The 9,604-nt window shown below is 37.9% G+C and overlaps 1 pseudogene across 1 annotated transcript; it reads right to left on the bottom strand.

Annotated features, from left to right (window-relative positions):
* Positions 1-6,097: 6,097 nt before the first annotated feature.
* Positions 6,098-9,156, bottom strand: LOC114315475 (uncharacterized; annotated as a pseudogene). The gene is made up of 2 exons (XR_014364820.1): positions 6,320-9,156; positions 6,098-6,233 (listed from the first exon to the last, which is right to left on the bottom strand). The product of XR_014364820.1 is annotated as an uncharacterized LOC114315475 (transcript).
* Positions 9,157-9,604: the final 448 nt, after the last annotated feature.

Consider the following 9,604-nt stretch of genomic DNA (forward strand, 5'->3'; position numbering starts at 1 on the left):
TTGAGTCTGGGAGGTTGACAATGAGCTTGTACTCGGTGGACCTCGGCTTGAGGTAGTAGATATGGCCTTTTTCTGATTTCAGGCGACACATGGTATAACAATACTGAATATCAGCAAGTGTGACCCTAGCATTTTCATTTTTGACTAAGGTAATTATGCCATTGATAACTTGGTAAGAGTTGATGGCAAGTTGCATTGGGTTCAATTTATAGTAGTGAAGGACTTCTCGGAAAAGGGGATCAAGTGGAAACCTAAGCCCACATTCGACAAAAGCCACTGCTGGGAAGGGCATAAGGTTTACGTCGGGCATAATAGAGTCTTCCTCCCCTGCCAACCTGAGGTGGACGTCGGCAGGAATAGAAAACTCTCGCCTAAAGTACTCTAGTTTGGTCGGGGTGTCTACCCTATGCTTCCACATACCCATGATGTCGGCTTAACTAGAGGAGTTGGGTTTCAGAAGGGAGTGTTTTTGAGGGTTTTAGGGACCTCGGCTAAAGCTAAAAAATACACAGAAATCTGTAGAATCGTTTCAGTTTTTCCTAAGGATTTGCGGGTTTTACAAACAAATCCCAAACCGAGATCTATGGGAATGAGGATTGAAGGCACGAATCTGGAGAAAATGCAGAAAACACAAACAAAAGCGGTAATTCAGAGTCAAGCACAGTGATGGATCATTAAGAAACACAAGACAAAAGTTCGCGCAGGTATGTCAGGCCAAGAACAGTGGCAAAAAACAACAAATGTGTGAACAGTGTGAATTCAGGAAACAGATGGGGCAAAACCAGATTCATGAAACAAACATATGGTGGAAAACATGATACAAATTGAAATATCAAAGATATAAGCAAGATTACAGAGGCAGAGCAATGGAGTTCAGTAAAGCAAGACAAACTGAAACAAGAAGTTGAAATCAGGAAGAAACAGTAACTCACCGAAGGAAAGAGGCCGGTGTTGAGTTTGTCGAAGTCAGACGAACTGCAGCAGCGGAAAAGATTAGCAAGAGCCTCGCCGGAGGAGGTGAACGGCGGTGGTAGCAAAGCTTGAGAGCTTGGAACAATGGAGGATTTGAGAAAGTAAGAGAGAGAGAAAGTTTGAACAAAAACGATGATAAGTGAAGAGACGAAGAGAGAGGGAACTAGTTTTATCAAAACTCGAAACGGCGGCAAAAGGGCAATTAATGTGCCTAAAACAGACGGCGCACGCGAGAGCAGGTCGACTTAGTGGCATGTGACAGGTACGACTCAAAGAAAGAGGGACGCGTGGCAAGAACGGTTGGGAAGTCATGCGTGACAACTCATACGCGTGTTGAAGCTCTTAGAATTCTTGATTCCGACGAAGTAAGAGCCTCGGCTTGGAGGTGATCTCAGCTGAGAAACTTGTAACGGACTTCGTGAGTTCTTTGTCATATTAAGCCGACATACTGTGACCTCGATAAATGAATGATACAGCAAGATAGCCGGCATACTGGACGATATGACAAAATAGGTTCCATCACCTTAGGATGCCGAGGTAATAGAACCTAGGGGGCAGTTGTGGGGATATATTTTCTGAGTACCAACACGTGGCCAAGGTGACGCCGACGTGTTAGCCGAGGTGCCACGTGTCCTGGTTGTGATGCCGAGGTGATCTCGGCTAAACCGAGGTTATCTCCGAGGATATCGGAATCCAGGATAAGCAGATAAGGGACAAGAGTCCTAGATTGAGGAAGGACTTCAGTCTAGATAAGGATAAAGCTCTTAGGGAGTTTATCTTTATCTATTGAAGAGTCCAGGATAAGCACTAAGCAGAAGTCCATTGAAGCTAGGCTTCTATTGGGGCTAAGATTGAGTTAACTATAAAAGAGAGGCACCCCCATAGGTTTAAGGTACGCAATTTATATTCTGAATATTGAGTTAAGCACTTGATTTATCTTTGAGAGATAACTGACTTGATCATCGGAGTGCCCCCGGATGAACGAACCACTGCCGGAATCTCTTCTTTCTGTTGCAGGTCAATCAGGTGCCATCTATTCTGCCAGTGCTCTCCAGCTGAATACTGAGTTGGCAGTGTGGTCAGAAATTCACTCACAGTACCAATCTGGTCAATTAATGGTTGCTGCGATTATTTATCCGGGCTTCGGGCCACAGTTTAATGTTGCATTTTGACTTTAATATTTCCTTTTTTGTATCCCAGAAATTATGTTGTCCAATATATTATAGAGTTTAAGTTCCCTTCAGCTGCTGCCAGCCTGATTTCTCAGTTTGAAGGCCACTACGTTTACCTGTCCATGCAAAAATTCAGCAGCCATGTGGTTGAAAAATGCTTGAAGTTCTTTGAAGAGAGCCGCCCAAGAGTCATCCATGAATTGCTTTCAGTGCCTCACTTTGAACAGTTGCTGCAAGACCCTTTTGCCAATTATGTCATTTAGTCTGTACTTGAACATACTAAGGTATGGAACCAACCAGCACACACCTCTAATGTCATTAACTTGCTTCCATATTATCGTCGTCAAGGAAAATGTTTGAGACCCCTAAAAACGTTTCCCCAATTTTATACTTGCAATGATGTGGCATAATAGGTGTCAACTTTTGATTTTTTACACACTCAAGGTCCAACTCTCTTGTCTCATTATTGTGGGTCTCTAGCATTTTCTCCAACTTTAATTTGGCAGGAAAATCTGAAAGTTTGGCGACTGTTTGGCTGATTCTGGATTTTTCACATTGAAAATTGGCCAATTTTCTTAAAAAGTCAGTTTCACAATCCAATTCTTTTCTTTTTTATGTTTTTTGGAGAGCTTTTATTTGAATTTGGAATAGGAAATAAAATTCAGGCTCAAAGTTGGCAGTAGGCGCCCTTAGTTCAGGATTTCTAGCTATGTCATACTTTTGGGTCAGGAGAGAGAAAAGAATCACCCTGTATCAGCATGCCTCACCACCCTGTGTGACAGCATCTGATGTGTGAAGTTTTTCATGTTTTGTCTTAAACCAGGGTTCTCTCCATGCTTCATTGGTCGAAGCAGTTCGGCCTCACACCTTCCTTCGAACCAGTCCATATTGCAAGAAAATTTTCTCGCGCAACCTCTTGAAGAAGTGATTTTGATCTGCCTGTGGTGAGAAAGTGTTGTTTTTTCCCCAGAAGTACTGTCATGTTCACTAATAATAACTACCCTTATCTTTCTTAGGGCTGCCAGTTGTAGATTATCTAACTGTCAGAATTTTGTGCTGCTCTCTAAAAAGCGTGAGTGTAAAAAAAAAAAAAAAAAGCAAGTTTTGCTACCCATCTTGTTGAATTGTGGATATGAATTGTAATATTTTGTTGTCTTGTTGATCTAATACTCTGAATGTACCAGATTGCAAAGGATCGCGATGAATTTGTGCTTCCACTTGTCTACATGCAATGCAATGCACTGCCTGGATTTTTTATAGACTATTCTACTTTTATTTGCTGAAGGATTGAGATAAATACTACTGATGAGTTACTTGTGATTACTGTTTAGTATGCCATTTGGAATTGTATAAATGATAAGCAGCATGAAAACAGTTTTTGATGATATGGAACCTCCTACATGGGTACTTCAAAATGCTAGGAACATGCAAATATGCAAGCAAGCTATTTTTGCCCGACTATATTGAACTTTTCTATTCTCTACAAGTTGTAGCACTAGCTGTTTAAATTCTGTACAAACCCCCCCATCTTCTCTTGTTTATCCCATATTTGAGTATTTAACTTCGACACATGTCTTGTTGGTGCAATTTATATTTATGAATGCTTTTATTATTTTTTATTCTATTTTTCGGAGTTTGTACTAAAATATTTAGTAAAACTTTTGTTTACATTTTAGACACTAGGGCCATAAGTCTGAATTTAAAAATTTTGGGTCTCAAATTCTTTTCTTTTTTATCTATATGAGAACAATAATTTTAATTATTTTTATGTCTGTCCACGTGTCTGTTCGTGGTTGCCACTGATCATTGGCAACTTTTTCAACATGAGAAAAATTTTGAAAATTTTTCCGTGCGGGTGGGGATAGTGGGGGACAATTAATAATAGTGTTTAAAAATATATGAAGAAAGTAGAGATACAAAAGTAGAAAGGATAAAAATGAAAATAAGTAAATAAGTTAAAACAATGATTTATACTTTTCACCATTAGGGGACAATTAATAATAGTGTGTAAAAATATATGAAGAAAGTAGAGATACAAAAGTACAAAGGATAAAAATGAAAATAGGTAAATACGTTGAAACAATGATTTATACTTTTCACCATTATATATTTGATAAGCTATATGTTTAAAATCAAAACAAATCATTAATGATAAAATTCAAATATTAATAAAAAAATCAGTTATAATAATATAATAAATATCACATTAATAAATAAAAATAATTTATGAAAGTTATTAACTTATGGAAAATTTCAATTCAATTTAAATTTTAAAAATTAATTACAAATAATTGATAAAATTTTCAAATATTAATTATTAAAATCACAATCTTTTTCATGAGCGTGTAATAATTTTTTTAGAAGTACGTGCGCTAATTTTCCTATTAATTTATGCGTTTGGATCCTCTGTCCTAGTCCCAAACATTCGTTTTGATTAATGTTCAAAACGACATCGTTTGTTTGAACGGAAGACTATTTAACGGTAGTCCGCTCCGTTTATCCCAAATGTCACTCCACACCGATCATTGATATCGATTCATTGATTCACCTAATCCTGAGGGGGAAAACTCAATGAGCTGCTCATCAACAATTCATCAATTTCGGAACCCAAGTTCAGAATCTCAATCTCATAGCCAGCCAGGTATTAAAAATAACATTCTTTTGATAAATCTCTACATGTTTGAAATTATCAATTCGTTTCCCAATTTTAGGGTTTACTGTCAAAAGCTTTGAGATTAAATTTACAATTTTTTTTATGGATGGGTAATTTATACTTCTTAAATAAATGGTAGCCAGATTTTTACAAATTGCATGCCTCATGGATAGAATGTTAAAAGAGCTCTGAGATAACAACAAATCAACTTAACTAATACTTTGTTCACAACCTATTTACAAATTTCTTAATCAAAAGAAAAATTCTAATCCTGCGAAAAAAAAAGAGCAACTAAATTACAAATACAAATACACATGCTCCACCAAACCATACCTCTGTCACTGAAGGCTTAGCACCCAATATATAAGTAATCACTCTTTGCATCTAATTAAACAAATTTGCAGTACATCATTTGATGAAATTTGTGATGTTATTTGCAATAGAAAAAGTGAATCAAGCTTGTCATGGACTCTTGCTAACATGTTAATCGCTTTACACCTCCTTCCCCTCCAACCACCACCTCCCTCCCTATTCAGCAAATCTCAAATCACCATCAAACCTAGAATCACCACCACAAACTCACCACCACCGACATCAAATTTGAACCATTTTGGCAATTTATACATAATTATTCAATGGAAAATAGCATTCCAACATCGCCTTTTCAAATCAATATAAAAGAATCCAACATTTTTTGGTGCTACAAGGTTTATATTCAAGAAAAATAAAAAATAAAAATAAAATAAAACAGAACAAAACAAGAAAAATAAGATGACAATAAAGAGATAAGCCACACCATGTGTGTGTGGTTCGGCTACTACCATACACACACTGCACAAAAACCCCAAGGCTACACCTCTTATTTTATTGATTTTCACTCTTCAATATTTATTTTTACAATAAAACTCCCTGCATAAAAAGTATATTGTGTTAGGTAATAGAGAAGATTGGGTTTTATCTAATATCTAACATATCCATACTAAACAAAATAGCTTTGCACTATCAGTGCACAAGTTTATGAGTCTTGAGTCTTGCTAAGCGCACAAAATTAGTGCACGGAAAAATATGCAGAATAGAAAGCGATCAATTCTGTGCATTTTTATGGGCAGTAATTCTATGCACATAGGTGAGGCTCTACGGAATATTTTAGGTGGATAGCAATTGAGAAACAATGTGCATGGTTGGCCTAGATTCTGGATTGACATGCAAACATGCAATTGCCAATTTTACACTACGCATCACTACCTCCTCAACTTGAGGGGAGGGAGGTGAAAGGCGTTGGTCCAACACATCCTTTAGCTGTATGTTCTCAACAGTTGGGGTCAACAAGGAGGTGATGAAGTCTCCCGGATGCTTTCCTTTGATCACTTCCAGTGCCAACACACCAAAGCTATAAACATCACACTTTTCAGTTACCTTCATTGTGTAAGCAAGCTCTGCAAAAAGAGAGACATGATCATGCACATGTTTTGTTACACTTCAAATTCTATGTCAATTTAATAGAGCATAAAACTATGTTTACCTGGTGCAACATATCCGTATGTGCCTGCAAATGTACTCCAGTTAGAGGAATCTAGCTTCAAAAGCTTGGCAGTGCCAAAGTCGAAATACGAGCCTCGTAGTCCTCATCAATTAAAACATTGTTGCTGGAAATGTCTCGGTGAACAATGGGCGGTGTGCAATCATGGTGCATGTATGATAAAGCATTGGCCACACCGTTAATAATATTCACCCTCTTTGGCCAATCCAATTCTTTAGCTTCTTCATCTTTGTCGAAAATTGCAGCCAAACTACCTCTTTCGAGGTACTCATAAACTAGAAAAGAGTATCGAGCATGCGAACAAAACCCAAAAAGCTTCACTATGTTTCGATGCTTAATTTCTGTCAATGCCCTTACCTCATTTAAGAAATCTTTCCTATCAGCCCTCTCGGATAACGGATTAAGTTTCTTCACAGCTACTATATTAGTCGATGGTAACTTCGCTTTGTAGACAGTTCCGTATCCTCCTTTTCCAATGCAATATGTGGCATCGAAATCCTTGGTAGCTTTTACAATGTCATTGTACATTGCTCTTCCATCGAGTATTGATATTGATAACAGATCTTCATTTGGGTTTTGGGTGTCACTCTTTTCAACTTGTGACTTTCTCTTTCTTGAATCGAAGACGATGAAAAGTCCAATGAATGCACCTAACAGTAAGAGTGCTCCACCAAGAGGGAGCACGATTATAAGAACAAGTGTCCCCTTTTCTAGAGTGTGTTTGTGCATTGCAGAAGGAATTTTGCAAGGCTGCAAGCCTTTGACATTTCCACACAGACCTTTGTTCCCTTGCAATGCTTCTATTGATGCATTGATGAAGGCGTTGCTCATGGGAATAGGACCTTGCAACTGGTTGTACGATACATCAACATACGCCAAGCCACGCATACCTTCAAAACTCTTTGGAATGAGACCAAAGAGTTTATTGTGCGAGAGGTTCAACTTCTCCAAGCTTTGCAAATTTGTGATTTCTAATGGTATTTCTCCAATGAGAATGTTACTACTCAGATCCATCTCGGTTAGTTGAAATAACTTACCAATCTGTGGTGGAATTTTCTGGTTGAACATGTTGTTGCTCAGGTTCAAGTAAAACAGATTTCGATAATTCTCCAAAATACCTGGTATTGGCCCACTAAATTTGTTTGTGGATAGATCAAGTTTCGACAACTTAGTTAGTGATCTGAGTTCTTGAGGTATCCAACCCGAAAGCTGATTATCAGCCAAAATCAGCCACTCCAAAGAAGTCAACTTTCCAAATTCCTTTGGGATCTCCCCAACTAAACGATTTGAAGATAAATCAAGTCGTTCTAGCCGTGTTGACTTTCCAAACCCTGGTGGAATGCTACCAGTGATGCTATTTCTTGCTATTTTTAGGAGTGTCAAATTTGGGAATATTCCCCAATTTTTTGAGAATTCACCATAAAAATTATTGTTACTCAGATCTAGGTAGACCAGGTTTGGATTAGTGCCAAAATCTTCAAATATTTTTCCACTGAGTTGGTTTCCCTCAAAGCGGGCTGTGGCTAAGCTTGAGCAGTTTCTCAGACTTTTAGGGATTGTACCTGTGAGCTGATTGTGGTGCACCGTGAAGTATTGAAGTTTACCACCTTGGCAAAGCTCTGGAAGATTCCCAGAAAATTGATTTTCATCCATTACTAGCTGAACCAATTTTTTCAAATTGCTAAATTCTTGTGGAATGCGGTTGGATAGTCGGTTGGAACGGAGGTTTAGAATTTCTAAATTGGTCAAATCACCTAAAAAAGTTGGAATAGGACCACTAAGTTGATTTGAACTCAATTCCAGATAAATGAGGGACTACAAGTTCCCTAATTCCTTAGGAATTGGACCAGAGAGTTGATTATTCCAAAGGTCTAGTTTGGTTAGAGAGCTCAAATCACCTAAAGATGTTGGGATTGAGCCTGTAAGATTGTTGGTATGAAAGGCTAGGCTCTTTAGTGATTTCAACTGTCCTATCTCTTGGGGAATGGAACCGGATAGGGAATTGTTGAACTAGTGCAACATAGTTAGGTTATTCAAGTTTCCCCATGTGGAAGGAATAGAACCTGTGAGATTGTTGCCATCCATGTCGAGCTCAACAAGACTGACTAGGTTTCCCATTTCGGGAGGAATGGAACCAGAAAGATCATTTTGATAAAGATATAAATGAGTCAAGTTTCTCAAATTGGTTAAAGAAGTAGGAATGGGACCGGAAAGACTGTTGGTGTACAAAGCAAGCTCAATTAGAGACTTTAACTGACCTATCTCTTGAGGAATTGAGCCATTCAACTGATTATGGAACAAGTGGAGAGTTTCAAGATTTGTTAGCAGGCCGATTTCTAGTGGGATGATTCCTGAGAACTGGTTGGTGGACAAATCAAGATAGATGAGTTTGGTGAGGGAACCAATTAGAGGTGGGATGACACCAAAGAATTTGTTGTTGCTGAGCTCGATATATGCAAGATTGGGAAACAATGAAAAAGAAAAGTTGTCGAGCGTACCATTTACACTTGAACTTGTGAGGTTCAATCTAATGACGCTTCCATCAAGGTTGCAAGAAACTCCAAACCAATTGCAGGGACTTGCATTTGTTGAGCCATTATCACGGGGTGGAAGGACCCATGAAGTTAGCAGTGAATTGTTTGCACTTTGCAGGCTGGTTTTCCATGTGAGGAGAGCATTAGCTTCTTTAGCAGAAGCAGAAGCAACTTTAATGGTTGAAGAAAAGGGTGTAACAAACAAGACTAACGAAAAAAAGCAGAGTAGTTTCTCTAAAGGTCCCATTGCTTCCTTTTTTTCCCCCTCCTTTGGTGGATAACTAATGGGTGTTTCAAGGCTCTAATTTATACACAAATTTTCCAATGGTACCCATATTGTTTATCCTATATAGACTTTGAACTTGGAAGTCTTCGTAGACTTTGAACTTGGAAGTCTTTGTAATTGGGTCCCATATATGTAATTTTCTCAAAGGTAAAATGATGGTTGACTTGAGTCCAGTACAGGCTGAGGTTTTGTGTCTTAATTAGTGAAGAAAAACTAATGGGGAAATAACAGTGCAGTGTATCAATCAAAAAAAAAAAAAAAAAAAAAAATTACAAATCAATGAAAAACTTTATACACTTTAATAATTAAAATATAATATTTTTCTATGATTTTGTAATTTTTTTTTTACTGTTAGCACTGTAGTATTATTTCCCCCAAACGATTCCCTTATCTTCGATCTTTAGCTTTAGGGAAGTTCTTGGAAAGAATCTAGCTACATGAATGTTG

The sequence above is a fragment of the Camellia sinensis genome, chromosome 3 (assembly GCF_055761805.1).
Source record: "Camellia sinensis isolate YWXY chromosome 3, ASM5576180v1, whole genome shotgun sequence".
Lineage (NCBI taxonomy): Eukaryota > Viridiplantae > Streptophyta > Magnoliopsida > Ericales > Theaceae > Camellia > Camellia sinensis.